Source organism: Chiloscyllium punctatum, chromosome 22 (assembly GCF_047496795.1).
Source record: "Chiloscyllium punctatum isolate Juve2018m chromosome 22, sChiPun1.3, whole genome shotgun sequence".
NCBI classification, from domain to species: domain Eukaryota; kingdom Metazoa; phylum Chordata; class Chondrichthyes; order Orectolobiformes; family Hemiscylliidae; genus Chiloscyllium; species Chiloscyllium punctatum.
In genome coordinates this window covers 78,776,471-78,794,933 of record NC_092760.1, presented here as the reverse complement: position 1 = coordinate 78,794,933, position 18,463 = coordinate 78,776,471, and the positions used below count along the sequence as shown (strand labels likewise).

General features: G+C 41.4%; 1 protein-coding gene and 1 long non-coding RNA gene across 5 annotated transcripts in view; one reads left to right on the top strand and one right to left on the bottom strand.

Moving 5' to 3' along the window:
* The window catches only part of ckap5 (cytoskeleton associated protein 5), a 121,446-nt gene extending 110,465 nt beyond the window's left edge, over positions 1 to 10,981 (bottom strand). For 3 of the 4 annotated variants that reach the window (XM_072592677.1, XM_072592680.1, XM_072592681.1), the window contains exon 1: positions 10,828 to 10,981. The gene's annotated coding sequence lies outside the window, so the exon portion shown is untranslated. Of the gene's footprint in view, positions 1 to 10,791 lie in introns of all 4 variants that reach the window. The other variant, XM_072592678.1, reaches the window with a different exon arrangement.
* Positions 9,893 to 18,463, top strand: part of LOC140493800 (uncharacterized) — a 29,670-nt gene continuing 21,099 nt past the window's right edge. The window contains exon 1 of the long non-coding RNA XR_011963770.1: positions 9,893 to 10,514. This is a non-coding gene — a long non-coding RNA (uncharacterized lncRNA). The remainder of the gene's footprint in view (positions 10,515 to 18,463) is intronic.

Here is an 18,463-nt window from a genome sequence, read left to right as displayed (position 1 = left end):
GGGGGCATTCTGGTGAAGTTTGATGATACAAAGTTAAGTGGACAGGCAGGTAGTACTGAGGTGGTGGGGAGGCTGCAGGAAGAGTCAGACAGTTGAGGAGAGTGGTCCAGGAAATGGCTGATGAAATTCAACGTGAGCAAGCGTGAGGTTTTGCACTTTGGTAAAAAAAGAATACAGGCATAGACTAGTTTTTTTTAAAACAGAGAAAATTCATAAAGCCAAAATACAAAGGGATCCGGAAGTGCTAGTCCAGGATTCTGTCAATGTTGATTTGCAGGTTGAGTTTGTGATGAAAAAAAAGCAAATGTAATGTTTTCATTTATCTCAAGAGGGTTGGAATATAAAAGCACCGATGTGCTTTTGAGACTTTATAAAGCTCTTATTGGGCCCCATTTAGAATACAGTATCCAATTTTGGGCCCCACACCTAAGGAAGGACATACTGGCATTGGAGCCTGTCCAGCGGAGATTCACATGGATGATCCCTGGAATGGTAGGCCTAACAGATGATGATCGGCTGAGGATCCTGGGATGGTATTCATTAGAGTTTAGAAGGTTGAGGGGAGATCTAATAGAAACTTACAAGATTACACGTGGCTTAGAAAGGGCGGACGCTGGGAAGTTGTTTCCGCTAGGGGAAACGAGGATCCGTGGGCACAGTTTTAAAGTTAGAGAGGTTCAATTTAGAACAGTAATGAGGAGACATTTCTTCAGCCAGTGTGATGGGTCCATGGAATTCATTGCCACAAAGCGCAGTGGAGGCCAGGATGTTGGGTGCCTTCACAGCAAAAAGTGATAAATTCTTGATCTCACAAGGAATGAAGGGCTAGGGAGAAAGAGTGCTGTTAAGTGGAATTGAAACACTCATCAGCTATGATTAAATGGCAAAGTGGGCTCCATGAGCCGAATGGTTTTGCTTCCACTCCTGTGTCTTATGGCCTAAACTTCATTAATCTAGTATGTACGACACTATTTTAACTCATTTAACTCTCTCAGTTTGATTATCATTCTAAAGTTTCTATAAGTAACCAAGCACCATGAGCTGCTTTAAAAAGAATGCCAAGACTATGAATGATCTGGTAACCAAATGCGGCTGTGCAACAAGAATGGTGGTACGGTAACAAGGAGCTTTGACAAAACACGGAAGCAGCTTCTGTGCCTGCAGGTTTGCAAGGTACTACATTTAAACAAGCAGAGAATGCACCAAGGACAACACTTCTGGATTTTCCCCACGATGTCTGAGGGTACAACAAGACATTACTCGTGAAACTTAAACTCTGAAAAGGATCATTACGGAGAAAAAAATTCTCCCATGCATCAATTTTCTTCAAACATTTATTATAAAATTCACCGACTGAATGACAAGTTGTATCAGGGGTCACATGCGCTAGGGAACGCAGAACAGAGCAGATTAGTGATCAGAAGACAAAGCACAATGCTATGCATAAGTATCGAGGCATATGAGTCATCTTGCTATGAACTACTGAAGATTGCAAATTCTTAACAATAAGGAAGGTTATTCAACCTTGATTCACCCATCCCAAATGAACCTATTTTCAGACCATGCTAACACCCTGACTGCCAACCAAAACAGAAATTGCATTTGTTTCTTTGTGACCCAGCATTTTAAAATCACCCCTACTGTAGTCTGATTCACATACTGATGTTATTTTCTAATAAAGGATTTGAATAGAAGTGAAGCAATGTGACCCACATAGGTTGCAGATTAGAGAGGCTGCATATTTATGCATGAAATGCATCTTTTTAGAAGATGTCCAAAATAATGGGTGGCACGGTGGCTCAGTGGTTAGCACTACTGCCTCACAGCACCAGAGTCCCAGGTTCTCCTTGCACATTCTCCCTGTGTCTGCGTGGGTTTCCTCCGGTTGCTCTGGTTTCCTCCCACATACCCAAGATGTGCAGGTCGGGTGAATTGGCCATGCTAAATTGCCTGTAGTGTTAAGTGCATTAGTCAGAGAGAAATGAGTCTGAGTACGTTACTCTTCGGAAGGAAGATGTGGACTGGTTGGGCTGAAGAGCCTGTTTCCACATTGTAGGGAATGTAATCTAAAGCAGTTGAGAAAATATAGAAAACAATAACAGCGGCATACATTGCATCTTCAAATGTTTTGAGCATGTGATAATGTAGTTTAAATGGGAAAAATAAATCTCGAGAACTGTTTCAAAATTAAAGTGTCCCATGCAGGTAACAGTTTAACAACATTTTAATTCAAGCTGTAATTTACACATTTTCTAGGAATTAGTGTGTTACATCAACAGCACAACACAACTGAACTTTAATAGAAATTCTTATCTTTGTACCAATTCTTTAAACATTTCAGATAGCAATATTTCACGTTTCCACAAACAGATCTAGCATACGTGGCAGCACAATGGTATAGCGTTAGCAGGGAGATGCCCCAAGACTCAACATAAGATTCAAATCTCATGAAGTCTCATAGTATCCGATCAAATCTGAATAGGAAAGAACCCTGTTAATTACCATTTACCCTTTTTTCTTCAGCTGAGTCCCATCTTCACAATGAGAAAATGCTCCAGTGTGCTATGACACAATCACAATGCTAAATGGGATAGATTCGAAACTGATTTCACAACTCAAGAAAAGGCAAGCCGAAGATGCTGTGGCAGAATTGTACTGAATGACAAATTTACAATGCTATGGCCTAGCATATATCCCATCAAGTCAGAGGATCAACCCTGGTTCAAAGAAGATTGCAGGAGGGTAGGTCAGGAGTGGCACGAGGCATATCTAAAAACAGGTGTCAACCTGGTGTAACTACAACACAATTGTTTGCATGCCAAACAGCAGGAGAAGATAAACAATGTCACAATACCACAACTAACAGATCAGATAATAAGCACTGCAGACCTGCCATATCATGACTGGTGATAGTAACTGAACAAATTACTGGAAGAATCTTCAACAATATTTCATCCTCCATGATGACAAACCAACAAGGCAGTGTAAAAGAGAAAAATTCACAATTTTTAGCTGCAAGTATAGATGATCCAGCCTAGCATCTTCCAGAGATTCCCAAAACCTCAGGAAATTTGATTCTTTCCATAGGTCTTAAACAAGCCTCCTGGAAGGAGTGATTTACCTGCACTTCATTCAATGTCATCTACCGTATCCACTGCTCACAACACTGTTTCCTCTACATCGGGGAGGTGAAATGGAGACTAGATGACCACTTTGTGGGACGCCTATAATCTGTCCATAAAAATGACCCTGATCTTCCACTTGCCTGTTACTTCAACACACTGTGTTCCCATGCTAACAGTTCAGTCTCAGGGCTAAATAAAAGTAGCAAAGAGGAGGAAATTGACACCATCATGCATCCCAGGAAATCAGAAATGGGCAGACGTTCATCAAGCTTTTGTTAGTGTGAAAGCTTGATGAGTTTATACCAGTCAGTTATAGAAAGGTGATGTTGCAAGTAGCACGTGAACTACCAATAGGTCATGTAGAAGGAAAATTCAAGCCAAAATTCAAAAACGTTTTTATTGGCCTGGAATGCACAAGGATGTGTTTGACTTTTGCCAGACATGTCATACATGATACATAGTTGGAAAACCTTAGGTCGTGATAAAACCAGCACACTTCATACCATTCTCACAATTGAGAAACTTTTTACAAGAGTCTTGATTGTGTAGAACTTCTCCTAAAACATTGGAATCAGTATTTTTTTGACAATAGTGATGTGTCTACTGATTTCCAGAGGCCATTCTATCAAGCAGTGTCACAGTTAAAAAGGACTGTAGAAGAGTTACTCAAACTTTCATTAGATAATGACTGTCCACAGAAATACAATCAGATCAGGGGTCAAATTTTACAAAGTTTATGCATGCTTAGGAATAAAACAATTCATATCCACTGCATAACATCCAGAATCATGGTGAACATTAGAACAGTGGCAAACTTTAAAGACCATGTCGACTATCCAAAGGATTGGGTAAAAGTATTCCATTTGTACATTTTGCAATTCGGGATGCACATAATCAATCAACTAAATTTCGTCCATACAAATTCGTTTTTGGACATGAGGTGCAAGGACCACTGAAATTAATTGACAAGAAATCGGTGAGTCAGAGTTCAGAGACCATGTATTTGCACCATGTGTCAAACTTCAGGGAAAGATTAAACAGAATGCATGAGGTGACTAGCTGACATTCAAACATAGCACAGCATGTAACAGGCAGAGAATAAATCAAAAATTCTACATTTTGCTTGAGGAAATAAAGTGTTAGTGTTACTCTCAATAGTGCATGAACCTTTAAAAGGTAAGGTTTACTGGGGCTGATCAAATTGAAAGGAAATTTAATCAGAGATGAATCATTTAGTAAAAATGCCAAATGGAAAGAAATTTGTCACGTGAATATGCTCAAGCAGTGTTTTGATAGGAAAGGAAACAAAAAGAGAATGTGTTACCGATTACAATACACAGCAAAGAAAAACAAGTTCAGAGGAACCTGAACTGGACACTAAATTAAACTGGACATTGAGGAAGTTCTCAAAAACGGGGATAAATTACTGAGTTACCTTCCAAAAGAAAATCGAAGTGACCTGAAAGAGTTATTACAAATCACATGGGGAGATGCATTGGAAGAAGTTGAGAAGTACTAATCTAATTAGGCAAGATGTAGATGTAGAATTAAGCAACACCCTTTCAGACTTAACGCTCTAAAGTTGGTACAGGTTCAAAGAGATTGGATGAATGCTGAGACAATAAAATTGAAGCGAGTTGCAGCAAATGGAGTTTAACCATAGTAATGGTGCCAAAATCACACAGAACCCAAGGATTGAGTGAGCCTATCACAAAGTCAATATAGTTACAAAATCTGACTCGTAGCTTATTCCATGTTTGAAAGACGGTGTTAAGAAGGTGGGACAAGCAAGTTACATTTCAAAGTTGGACTTACTCAGAGGATGCTGGTAGTTACTTTTATCTGAAAGGGTAATTGGAAATTCTGCTTTTGCGACACTGAGACTGTACCACTTTAAAGTCATGTTGTTTGGTATGAAAAATGTGCCAGCCACATTTCAAAGATTAACCAATAGTCAGTTTGGATTATCCAATTGTGTAGGTGGCTTAAGTCACACATAGAAGGAACATTTGGAGATCTACTGGAATTGTTCAATCGACTTCAGGAAACAGGTTTGGCAACAAATTTGACTAAGAGTGAGTTCACAAAAGCTCATTCCATGTTCCTGGATCAAGTCATTGGACAGAGTCAGAGATGTACAGCATGGAAACAGACCCTTCAGTCCAACCCGTCCATGCCAACCAGATATCCCAACCCAATCTATTCCCACTGCCAGCACCCGGCCCATATCCCTCCAAACCCTTCCTATTCATATACCCATCCAAATGACTCTTAAAATGTTGCAATTGTACCAGCCTCCACCACTTCCTTTGGCAGCTCATTCCATACACTCACCACCCTGTGTGAAAAGGTTGCCCCTTAGGTCTCGTATATCTTTCCCCTCTCATCCTAAACCTATGCCCTCTAGTTCTGGACTCCCCGACCCCAGGGAAAAGACTGTCTATTTATCCTATCCATGCCCCTCAATTTTGTAAACTTCTACAAGGTCACCCCTCAAGCCTCCAACGCTCCAAGGAAAACAGACCCAGCCTGTTCAGCCTCTCCCCATTGCTCAAATCATCTAACCCTGGCAAAATCCTTGTAAATCTTTTCTGAACCCTTTCAAGTTTCACAACATCTTTCCGATAGGAACGAAACCAGAATTGCACGCAATATTCCAACAGTGGCCTAACCAATGTCCTGTATGGCTGCAATATGACCTCCCAATTCCTGTACTCAATACTCTGACCAATAAAAGAAAGCATACCAAACACCTTCTTCACTACCCTGTCTACCTGCGACTCCACTTTCAAGGAGCTATGAACCTGCACTCCAAGGTCTCTTTGTTCAGCAACACTCTCCAGGACCTTACCATTAAGTGTACAAATCCTGCTAAAATTTGTTTTCCCAAAAATGCAGCACCTCGTATTTATCTGAATTAAATTCCATCTGCCACTTCTCAGCCCATTGGCCCATCTGGTCAAGATCCTGTTGTAATCCGATGTAGTCCTCTTTGCTGTCCACTACACCTCCAATTTTAGTGTCATCTGCAAACTTACTAACTGTACCTCTTATACTTGCATCCAAATCATTTATGTAAATGTTGAAAAGTAGAGGACCTAGCACTGATCCTTGTAGCACTCCACTGATTACAGGCCTCTAGTCTGTAAAACAACCCTCCACCACCACCCCCTGTCGACCTTTGAGCCAGTTCAGTATCCAAATGACTAGTTCTCCCTGTATTGTGAAATCTAGCCTTGCTAGTCAGTCAATCTCCCATGGGGAACCTTGTCAAACGCTTTGCTGAAGTCCATAGATCACATTTGCCACTCTGCCCCTCATCAATCCTCTTTGTTACTTCCTCAAAAAACTCAATCGAGTTTGAGAGACATGATTTCTCACACACAAAGCCATGTTGACTATCCCTAATTAGTCCTTGCCTTTCCAAACACACAGACATCCTGTCCCTCAGGATTCCCTCCAACAACTTGCCCACAACTGACATTAGGCTCACAGGTGTTTGGTTCCCTGGCTTGTCCTTACCACCCTTCTTAAACAGTGGCACCACGTGAGCCAACCTCCAGTCTTCCAGCACCTCACCTATGACCATCGATGATACAAATATCCCAGCAAGAGGCCCAGCAGTCACACCTCTAGCTTCCCACAGAGTTCTAGGGTACACCTGATCAGGTCCCGGGGATTTATCCACCTTTAGCCGTTTCAAGACATCCAGCACTTCCTCCTCTGTAATATGGACATTTTGCAAGATGTCACCATCTATTCCCCTACAGTCGATATCTTCCAACATGGACAAATGGCTCCATGGGATGTGAAAACAGATTATTGGGGACTTACCCCATACTAAAGTACTACAATTCCTGGGACTGAGTGGCTTTGATTGTTAAAATTTGGTATGAACTTCCAAATGTTGTTGCTCCACAGACTTGATGAAGAACTGCAGAAAGTTTCAGTAGACAGGGAATATTATAAGCTGAAACCTGTTATAGCTACATCTAATTACGCAAAGCCATTCAAGGTAGATATCAATGAAAGTGACATTGGTATTGCTGCTGTATGCTGCAAGATAAAAGATAGAAAGATGTAATGGGTGCTTTTTTTTTCCAGATAGTTGAATAATCATCAACAAAAATGTTCCAAAATGCAGGAGATCTTAAGTATAATGCTAGCATTGTAACATTTCAACATTTATGCTGCTAGTAATGTTTAGATGGAGCTTATTTTTGCAGTCATTTAAGTTAAAAATCAACATGTGTCAGGGCAAGAGACTGTAATTGCCAAGACATTGTTGTGACTTTGATAAGGACAATGGAGGAACTTGGTGGCAGGAAAAGTGATGGACTGTAGTTTGCCCCAGTGGGCAGGTAGATGGGGATACACACCTTTTTGTGTTGATATTGGTTCCTCCCGGATTGCATGGGAGACAATCTATTGACTGAATTTGCCTTTGCCAAGGGTGTCCTTAAAAGGATGTTAATACATCAGAACAGTTGATATTTCATAGTTAAATAATGGATGTAGGTTTGTTCACTGAGCTGGAAGGTTCAGCAAGCAAACCTACAGACAGAATCTCAACCGGAGCTACAAATCTTCTCAAAATTCGATAGTTAAATAATCTTACATTGTCAAGTTTTCCATTAGAGTTAAGTTATTCCAATATTTCTTTTGTTTGTACTTTTAACTATAAGCGTACGAGTAAAGCGTGTTTTGCTTGAAACCGCATTGACCAACTGAATTGCATCTAGAATGCAACGCTTGGCACTGGCCTTTAAAGTAAGAAAAATCAAGGTCGAGGCTTTCTCCATGATAAATTTTGAGGGTGTTTGGTCTGGTCCAGTCCATACACATCAAGGAGCCATCCAGCAAAATCTCACTTTCCAACTTTTGGTCTGTGGTCAGTGGTATTTCAATTGCATATTCAACTTATTAACAGAACCAAGAATTTAAAGGTATCACAAAAATTTATTAATGTTACATTCCCAAAACCAACAAACCAAATGCGATCTTCGGTTAAGACCTTATACCTCAAGTATACCAAAGTCACTAAAATGCATGCTCTTTATCTCCTATTAAAATGTGCAATTATGCACAAGTGAAACATTTCCTCTAAACTGTTAAGCACAACAAACTGTACAGGCACATCCGTTTCCAATAGGTGCCACAAAATCCAGATTTAAAGAAAACATCTGATATGTGACTGCATGGAAGCTGCATACTCAATGCAGTTTAGTCTTTTGGGTTAGCACAAGTGCTTTTGTTCACTCAAGAAACCCTTATAATTGGCTCCTCATAACTTTAGCAAAAATAGTTAACTACACTTTCCGTGTAGAGAAACATCGCCACATGCAAAAAAAATCATAAACCATTGTTGCAACCAAGAAAGTGGAGAGAGAAAAATCAAGGGTGAATGCCAATACCACTCTGGGCAAAAGTTTTCACTACAAACCCTCAAACCTTTAATTAAATCCATGGCTCTGGTGACAAAGGTTTCATCTAAAAGTAATTGAGGATTCCTATCTATTCTATCTTAAAATAGGTACCCCACTACCCTCCAATCTTCTCTAGTTGAACTAAAACAAACCAAGCCTTCCCAATTATTTCACACTTATCATGACTTCCTTCTAAATCCTTTCTGTAGCCTCTCTAATATCTGACCACACAACCGTGGAATATCAGATAAATGCATTTCTGCACTTTGTTTCGTGTCTGTTCTTGGTTTTATAATCATGTAGTCATTTTGTTTAAACTATTAATTAAAATTAATACCTTTTTATTCATAAATGCTCAGCCCTCTCCCATTCCTTCTCTGACTACTATTTTAAAAAACCTCTCCCTTTCTCAGTGATTTCCCTGAGCTCAATGCACAGTAAAAGGGATACTGGATTCTACTTTGTGTTAGCAAAATCCTGTATTTATACTAGCAAAAACACTAAAGACCTAAGGTGGGCAAACAATGAAAAAAACTACAATTACAATTAATGATGAACTTTACATTTAGCATTCTTTTTGACTAAACTTCAAAAAGAAATCAAAATATTTTAAAACCCTAGAATAGCCCCACAGGGCAAATTAATTGAAATATTTACCTCTATCAATCCATTTCTAGCCCTTCAACTATTTTGCTTCCTTTGCCTGACTGGACTCTGATTTCAAATTTATACTTCCTGGTTCAGATTCCACACTTCTCGCTAACAATTATTTGAATTTGATAAAAGGGGAAGGCCCCAAATGCAGAAGGCAATGCACTTCTTGCATGGTTATTGACAGAATCTTGTCTGAAAAAGTTTACTAGTAACTACAAATAAATGGTGAGTAACATTTATTCAACACACTTAAGAGATCAACACTATTAATGAAAGCGTTGTATAATAAAAACTCTAGCCAGTTAAGCATAGTACTCACATGTCAAGGCTCACTGCTCAGTGCGCCTTTGGACGTTGAAGCATTAAATATTTATCTGCTGAAGCCAAAACAATTAAAAGAATTTCCCCCAAAAATTATCTGGCTCAGATGTTACTCAAATGGTATTCACCTCTTAGTGATCCACAAACAACTACAAAAAAAAAATGCTCAGAATCAAAACAAATTTATGATGAACTATAACCAATATTGTAAGGCACTGCAGATTACCAGGTGCGGCTTAAAATGCGTCCTCATGTCACATTTCAATTTGGGTATAAATGTAAGTATGTTGGCATAGGGAGAGGTCAAGGTAGCGCAGCTCAGAAGTGCGACAAGAATTACCTGGTTACGATGTCAACGTTATTTTTAAACCATCATATGCAAATACTGTAAATCATTTATTTTGGAGCGGTGGAAACCGCATGACTGCGCTGTTGCCATCCCATGAGAAGTGCTGGGGAATACGCATAATGGTCTGAACCAGGCCCTTTAAACAATAGGCACCTTGGAAAGGAAGGGGGATCTAAAAGCAAGAGGAAAAACGCTGGGATGGAAACATTCTTCATTTCTAAACAAGAATGAATCAGTATGCGAATCCGAGGATACCATGAAAGACCATGGGTCCCACATCTCCCCATCCCAGAGGGACAGTAGCTCCAGATTTCTCCCCAACCTTTCCATCCAATACCCCCGCAGGCTTCAAGCGGCTCTCGGGAAGCCTGAAGAGGTGAGCAGCGGTGCGGAATAAGGCAATAAAAGCTGGTCTCCCTTCTGCCTAAAAGGAAATAAACCTGCATCTGAGTGGCGAGGGGTGTGGAAAGGAGAGGAGAAAGGTTGGCGGTGATGGTGGAATGCCCTCGTCAACATCCCTCCCACCGAATAGTCCAGCTCTTCAAGTCTTTCATGAAACACATCCATACTTCTTTGGGGAAAAAAAATTGGGGGAGTTTAACGGAGGTCGACCACCACCCCCCCTCCTGCTGAACCCAGGTAAGGCGGGGCCTCCAGCCCCTCCCCCACCACGACCCCCGCCCGCCCGCCCGGCCTCTCAAACCGAGCTCGCCAGACAAGGGGCTCGCTACCAGGCTTCCAGAACCCTAGGCCCGGGGATGGGAGGGAGGGGGAAAAGGCAGCACCGACAAACCCCCCCCCCCCCGGCTTCATTGTCCAGCCCCGCACGCCAGAAGAGGAGAAAATGGAGTGCACCTTTCTCTGTGACGCTTCAATTTATTTCATAAATACCGAGACAGGAGAATAAACAACAAACCGTTTCTTTCCCCTCGCTCGGTCGCTTCGGCCTTACCCGATCCGATTGCAGCCAGCCCCACAGGGTGAAACGATCGCCGTTCCGAGGGTGCCACCCGCTTTTTAATTGGAAAAAAAACAACAAAAGCGCCCTTCGTCGTTGAACGGGACCGTTAGTGCGGACGCGCGTTTGAAATTATCGGTTTCCCCACCCCCTCCCCTACCAACCTGCCCCCTCACACACCCACCCGCACGAGCAACGCTCCACCCGATTGGTCACCAAGCAATTCTGTAACCACCTCTTCCATTGGTCAGATTCAAATCCACCTGCTGCCCGCGTAAGACGTCAGGACATGGAGATTGATAGTTCGACTAACCAATAGGAATACGAGGCGCCCCTGGGAGGTGACCAACAGCAGCGGGGTTCCGGGGGCGGGACATTGTTTGATGGTTTGGGCGGGCGGCCTTGCGAGCGGCGACCGTTGCTGCTGCTTCCTCTCGTCTTTTTAAAAGTGCCTTCTCTTTGTTCATGGGGATAGGAGTCGTTTCGTCTCTGCGGCTCACCGTCGGAGGTTGAGGGGGGGGGGAATCGAACTTGAGGGCGAATGTGGAGGAAATATCTGGCCGGTTGTTTCAAAATCTATTGGAAAATGCACCTGATAAAATGGCACCAAAACCGTCTCCCTCAAGTCCCCCTCTCCCCTTCAGACCTTATGTAGTCCCTGTGGAAAATTAGAGTTTATTCTGCCTTGCATTTATTGAGTTGGTTAAATGGTCATGTTTCTGGGCTGTAGTACCTAGTTCTGCCTGCTGGTCAGAGTTGGTTGGTGGGGTAAGATCATGATAACTGAATGTTTGGACAGTACAGTAAAGTCAACTGCTCAGTAAACAAAAGGGAAGACCCTTGATGAATCTAAATGGCCACATCAATCACAGCCTGGCCAATATGCAGCAGTCAGTCAAATGTGTAATGGACTTCCAAGCCCATCCAACCTGAATGGGAGCAAACCATCCCCGTTCCTGAGGGAGCTGCCTCTGAGGAAGAATTTTAGACATTTCAGTCAAAATAATCTTTGGGATGGCTAAATAATCTCAGTGAAATAGCTGCAATGGAAAATGTATTTTGACCTAAGAGCCAGGAATCTGTCTGTTATTTGTTAGAGTGAACTGAGTTATCTAATCTGGTGCCAGTGAATGCCAAAATTGTAAACTGAAGAATGTCAGCTCATGTTTATAAAGAAAACAATCTATTACTTACAGCATCCAAGTGGTATGGAAATATATGTCTTAATCATGGAAACATTTTTTAATTTGTTCATGAGATATGGGTGTTCTTTGCTAGGCCAGCATTTATTGTCCATTCCTAATTGCCCAGAGCATTTAAGAGTCAACCACATTTGCTGTGGGTCTGGGGCCACATGAAGGCCAGACCAGACAATTGATTTGTGGTCTTTATTAGACTCTTAATTCCAATTTTTATTGAATTCAAACCTCTGCTTCCAGAACATTACCTTGGTTTCTGGATTAACAGTAAAATCATAATACCGCTAGGCAAATGCATTTAAAACAGACTAATGGTCTGAAGCTCAACTTCATGTCAGAATATCTTTTAAGTCTGCCTTCAGCAAAGAGATAAGAACTTTACAGGGTATGAGATGTGGGAATGTAATATTTCTATTACTAGTATAGGAAATAAGGGAGTCCAGTTATGATCCCTGGGCCATGCTTTGTTAGCTAGCTACAGAGGAAAGGACAGTACCACTCAGTGATTAAGACAACCTGCTGTCCATTATGGGGTTTCCTTGTGCTGCTGAATGTAAAATAATTTAACAAATACCTGCAAATTATAAAACTATCATTGCATATCTGACTGTGGGACTATGTCAAATTATAATTTATCAGTTTCAGGAGGGGGAGAAAAAATAGGTGAACGTTTTAAGTACAGATAATAGGACCAATCTTGTTTTAACATTAATCACAAATAGCAGGATATTTTTGTATCGTACTACATATGAGCACATCTGCCCCATCCCAGAATTCCAGGGCACAGATTACTGTAGATAGTGGTGAACCAGTCAAATTTTGAAGGTTTGAAAAATTAATCCAAAAATGACAATCAATTTAAATGTCAAATATGTAGGTGTACAATGGTACAGTTGATTACCATCTTTGTCATTTTCCATGTGCGTTCTTTGTATAGGCTTGTCATAACCACCCTAGGGAAAGAGGACTGCAAATGCTGGAGAGTCAGAGTCAAAGAGTGTGGTGCTAGAAAAGCACAGCAGGTCAGACAGCATCCAAGGATCAAGCGAATCGACATTTCAAGTTTATGCCTGAAACATCGACTCTCCTGCTCCACGGATGCTGTCTGACCTACTTTGCTTTTCCAGCACGACACTTTTTGACTATAACCATCCCCTTCCCCATACACATTCAGAACACATCCTTTCCTGCCTACTTGATCTCTTGCAGTCAATTTAAATACTAGTAAGTAAAACGGTCAATTGGCAAGTACTAGTTATTACTAAAGAGCGTATAGCACATTGTGACTGAAAATGGAGCTTCACCTGTATATCAAAATGGTGGTGTTGTCTTATATGCTGTGATCTACTGTATTTAAATCATGTGAATGGACACCCTGCCTACTACTGCATTGACAATGCTGGCATTGTCCAACTGCTGGGATGTTGTGCCAGAAGTCAGGCAGGAGGAGGAAGACCCTTTTCTGAAACAAGTATTTTCCTTACAGGAGTCACTTTTTTTTTGCAACTAGCTTCCATAAGGACACTAGACTTGAAGGCTAGTGTCATACGGACACTAGGTTTCTGTTTCTTCCTTTGTGTAAATATTTGCACCTTTCAGGACCAGAGATACAAATAACCTAATGAATCACCAAATTAACCTGCTAGATTTAGTTCATTCAAATTGATCAATGGTCATGAGATAAGTGGACCGTTATATTGATGATAGATAAATTTTAAGGCCAAAAAGATAAATCTCAGTGTTGGATTATGTGTCATTGTTTCTAGAGAGATGCAGGTATTTAAAAACTTCACAAGCAGAGATGAAGGGACTGGCAGACAAAAATGCTATAACTGGAAGATTTCAAACAGGAGACAAAGTATGAGTGTGTAAAAGTGTAACTCCGTGATCCCTGGAAGGTAATTAGGAGGGGTAATAAAATAACTCATTGGATATATATACTCCAGGTTGCAGGAAAAAAAATCAATTATGTCACTTGAACATGTTGAATCAAAATCATTGTCAACTTCTGTTCATATGTTACTCAGAAAATTCGGTGAACTTTAGGCTGTAGGTTTGATATCCAGACGTTTCATTACCTGGCTAGGTAACATCATCAGTGGTGTCCCCAAGTGAAGCGAAGTTGTTGTCTCCTGCTTTCTATTTATATTTTTCTCCTGGCAAAGACAAGCCAGAGAATTCCTGGAGGCCTGGCACTCCAACCAGAACTCCATAAACAAACTTTGGGAGAAGATTTATAGCTCGGGTGCTCGTTGTTGTGGTTCTGTTCACCGAGCTGGAAATTTGTGTTTCATTTCATCTCCTGTCTAGGTGACATCCTCAGTGCTTGGGAGACTCCTGCGAAGCACTCCTGTGATGTTTCCTCCAGCATTTATTGTGATTTGTACCTGCCGCTTCCGGTTGTCAGTTCCAGCTGTCTGCTACAGTAGCTGGTATGTTGGGTCCAGGTCGATATGCTTATTGATTGAATCTGTGGATGAGCAAAACCAATGTAGTGTACAAAATCCCATGCAAAGAGAAAGTGAGGACTGCAGATGCTGGAGATCAGAGCTTAAAAATGTGTTGCTGGAAAAGCGCAGCAGGTCAGGCAGCATCAAAGGAACAGGAGAATCGACGTTTCGGGCATAAGCCTTTCTTCAGGAATGAGGAGGGTGTGCCAAGCAGGCTAAGATAAAAGGTAGGGAGGAGGGACTTGGGGGAGGGGCGTTGGGAATGCGATAGGTGGACGGAGGTTAAGGTGAGGGTGATAGGCTGGAGTGGGGGTGGGGGCGCGTCCGCCTGAATCGACATTTCAAGCTTATGCCTGAAACATTGACTCTCCTGCTCCACGGATGCTGCCTGACCTATTTTGCTTTTTCAGCACTACACGTTTTGACTATAACCACCCCCTTCCCCATACACATTCAGAACACATCCTTTCCTGTCTACTTGATCTCTTGCACTCAGTTTAAATACGAGTAAGTAAAACATTCAATTGGCAAGTACTACTTATTACTAAAGAGAGTATAGCACATTGTGACTGAAAATGGAGCTTCACCTGTATATCAAAATAGTATTGTTGTCTTATATGCTGTGATCTACTATATTTAAATCATGTGAATGGACACCCTGCCTACTACTGCATTGACAATGCTGGCATTGTCCAACTGCTGGGATGCTGAGCCAGAAGTCAGGCAGGAGGAGGAAGACCTTTTTCTGAAACAAGTATTTTCCTTACAGGAGTCACTTTTTTTTTCCCAACTAGCTTCTATAAGGACAATAGACTTGAAGGCTAGTGTCGTACGGACACTAGGTTTCTGTTTCTTCCTTTGTGTAAATATTTGCACCTTTCAGGACCAGAGATACAAATAACCTAATGAATCACGGGTCCGCCTCCACCCCCTCTCCAGCCTATCACCTTCACCTTAACCTCCTTCCACCTATCGTATTCCCAACACCCCTCGCCCAAGTTCCTCCTCCCTACCTTTTATCTTAGCCTGTTTGGCACACCCTCCTCATTCCTGAAGAAAGGCTTATACCCAAAACGTCGATTCTCCTGTTCCTTGGATGCTGCCTGACCTGCTGCGCTTTTCCAGCAACACATTTTTAAGCTCTGATCGCCAGCATCTGCAGTCTCACTTTCTCCTTGCATGGGATTTTGTACACTACATTGGTTTTGCTCATCCACAGATTCAATCAATAAGCACATCAACCTGGACCCAATATACCAGCCACTGCAGCGGACAGCTGGAACTGACAACCGGAAGCGGCAGGTACAAATCACAATAAATGCCGGAGTAAACATCACAGAAGCGCTTCACAGGAGGCTCCCAAGCACTGGGGATGTCACCTAGACAGGGGATGAAACGTCTGCAACACAAATTCCCAGCTCGGCGAACAGAACCACAGTAGCCATAAACAAACGCATAGATCTAGATGCCATCTATCAACCCCTCAGAAAACGAAAAGGAAATGACATCACCACAAACCCCATCCAGGAGAAAGATATAAATAGAAAACAGGAGACAACAGCTTCGCTTCACTTGGAGGTCGCCACTGATGATGTTACCTAGCCAGGTAATGAAATGTCTGGATATCAAACCTACAGCACAGCGACCAAACCTACACCCTAAACGTCAACCTGAGCTACAAACCTTCACAAACCTTTTAATTCACCAGTTTTGTCGTGACACAATACATCGACAAGGAATCTCTGGTCTGAGCAGCCAAAGTATGTAGATTTAGGAGGAAGTTCTCATTTAAATGTCAATAAAATTACTGATGTTTCTTGGGTGACCAACCATGGAGCTCAGGAATCATCATAAAAGAGTTGGAAAACCTTGTTATCTTTTCAAAGATCTAAAGGAGTTCAAGGCTGTTAAACATCTTGGAGCAAATTAGTAAAAGATGAGCCGAAATCAATCATCCTTCAATATTAGATTTATTCACAAATTCAAACATTAGCTTTACAACACATTACCATTATAAATAACTATCTCCAGTATGTGCATTTGCTGGGTAAAGAAATGTTGAAATCTTCAATTTGTGCAAACCTAATTTGGATTGTAAATTGTTGCTAACTCAACAATTTTTAAATTCTGTAGTTGCAAGCTTTGAGCAACTTTATTTTCAAAGGACGTATTGACAGAGCAGCCTAATTAAGAATTTTGGCCTAAATAAAGCAGTTAATTGGTAAGTATTTCTCATCATCTTAAAAGTGAAAATAAGCTTTTCAGCTTTTGTAGAGGTTTCCGGTTTTTTTTAATGTTAAAAATAGTTTTAGATATAAGACTGATGTTAATGTGTTAGAAAGAGAAATAATACAATAAAGTGTAAAGAACAGAGATAGCAGCATGATTTTAACTAACAATTACAATAGCGATGGCAGGTTGGATGATATGCTGCTGCAACAGTAGCATGTAGGTTAAGTATAGCTCAAAAGGTGTGGTTGTAAATATACAAATGATCTGGAGGAAAATGTAAGTGTGGAATTTTGATGGAATTGCAGATAATGTGCAGGATTGTCAAAGGACACAAATAGATTACAGATTTGGCAGAGAATTGGCATATGGAGTTTTATCCAGTCAAATGCAAGGTGACACATTTTGGAAGCTCAGATTCAGGTGCAAATTATACAATAATTGGTAGAACCCTGAGGAATATTGACATACAGAGGGATCTGGGCATACAGATCTCTGAAGGTAGTAACACAGGATAAGGTGGTCAAGAAGGCATATTGCACGTTTTCGTTCATCGGCCGAGGCATGGAATATAAAAGGTCGCAAATTATGTCACAGATGTATAAAACTTTAGATGGGCCACATTTAAATATTGTGTGCAGCACTGGTAGCCATTCAGTAAGAACAGAGAAGATGGTAAAAGAGGTGGGGTTGTGACATTGTTAATGAAGGATAGTATTATAGCTGCAGAAAGGATCTTTGAGGACTCGTCAGCTGAGGGAGTATGGGCTGAGATTAGAAACAGGAAGGGAGGGGTCTCCCCGTTGGGAGGTTTCTGTAGGCGTCCGAATAGCTCCAGAGATTTGGAAAAAAAGATAACAGATGATTCTCGATAGGAGCGAGAGTGACAGGGTAGTTGTTATGGGGTCTTCAACTTAGCAAATATTGACTGGGAATGCAGGGTTCAAGGATTTTAGATGGGTCAGTTTTTGTCCATTGCGTGCAAAAGGGTTTTCTGACACAGATGTAAATAGGCCAACAAGGGGCATGGCCACAGTAGATTTGGTACTGGGTAATGAACCAAGCCAGGTGTTAGATTTAGAGATCAGTGAACACTTTGGTGATAGTAACCACAATTCAGTTATGTTTGCTTTAACGATAGAAAGGGACAGGCATAGACCGGAGGGCAAGAGTTACAGCTGGGGGAAATGCAATTACGATGCGATTGACAAGATTTAGGATGGGGACGGAAACTGCAGGGGATGGGCACAATAGAAATGTGGAGTTTACGTGTGTCCTTGATAAGTATGTACCTGTCAGACAGGGAGGAAGTTGTCAAGCACTGGAGCTGTGGTTTACTAAGGAAGTTGAATCTCTTGTCAAGAGGAACAAGAAGGCTTATGGTAGGATGAGATGTGAAGGCTCAGTTAGGGCCATTGAGAGTTACAAGGTAGCCAGGAAAGACCTAAAGAGAGAGCTATGACGAGCGAGGAGGGGACATGAGAAGTTATTGGCAGATCGGATCAGGGAAAACCCTAAAGCTTTCTATAAATATATAAGGGATAAAAGAATGACTAGAGTAAGATTAGGTCCAATCAAGGAAGTTGTGCATGGATTCAGAGGAGAAAGGGGAAGCGCTAAATGAATATTTTGCGTCAGTATTCACACTGGAAAAAGACAATATTGTCGAGGAGAATACTGAGAAACAGGCTACTAGACTAGATGGGATTGATGTTCACAAAGGGGTGTTAGAAATTCTGGAAAGTGTGAAAA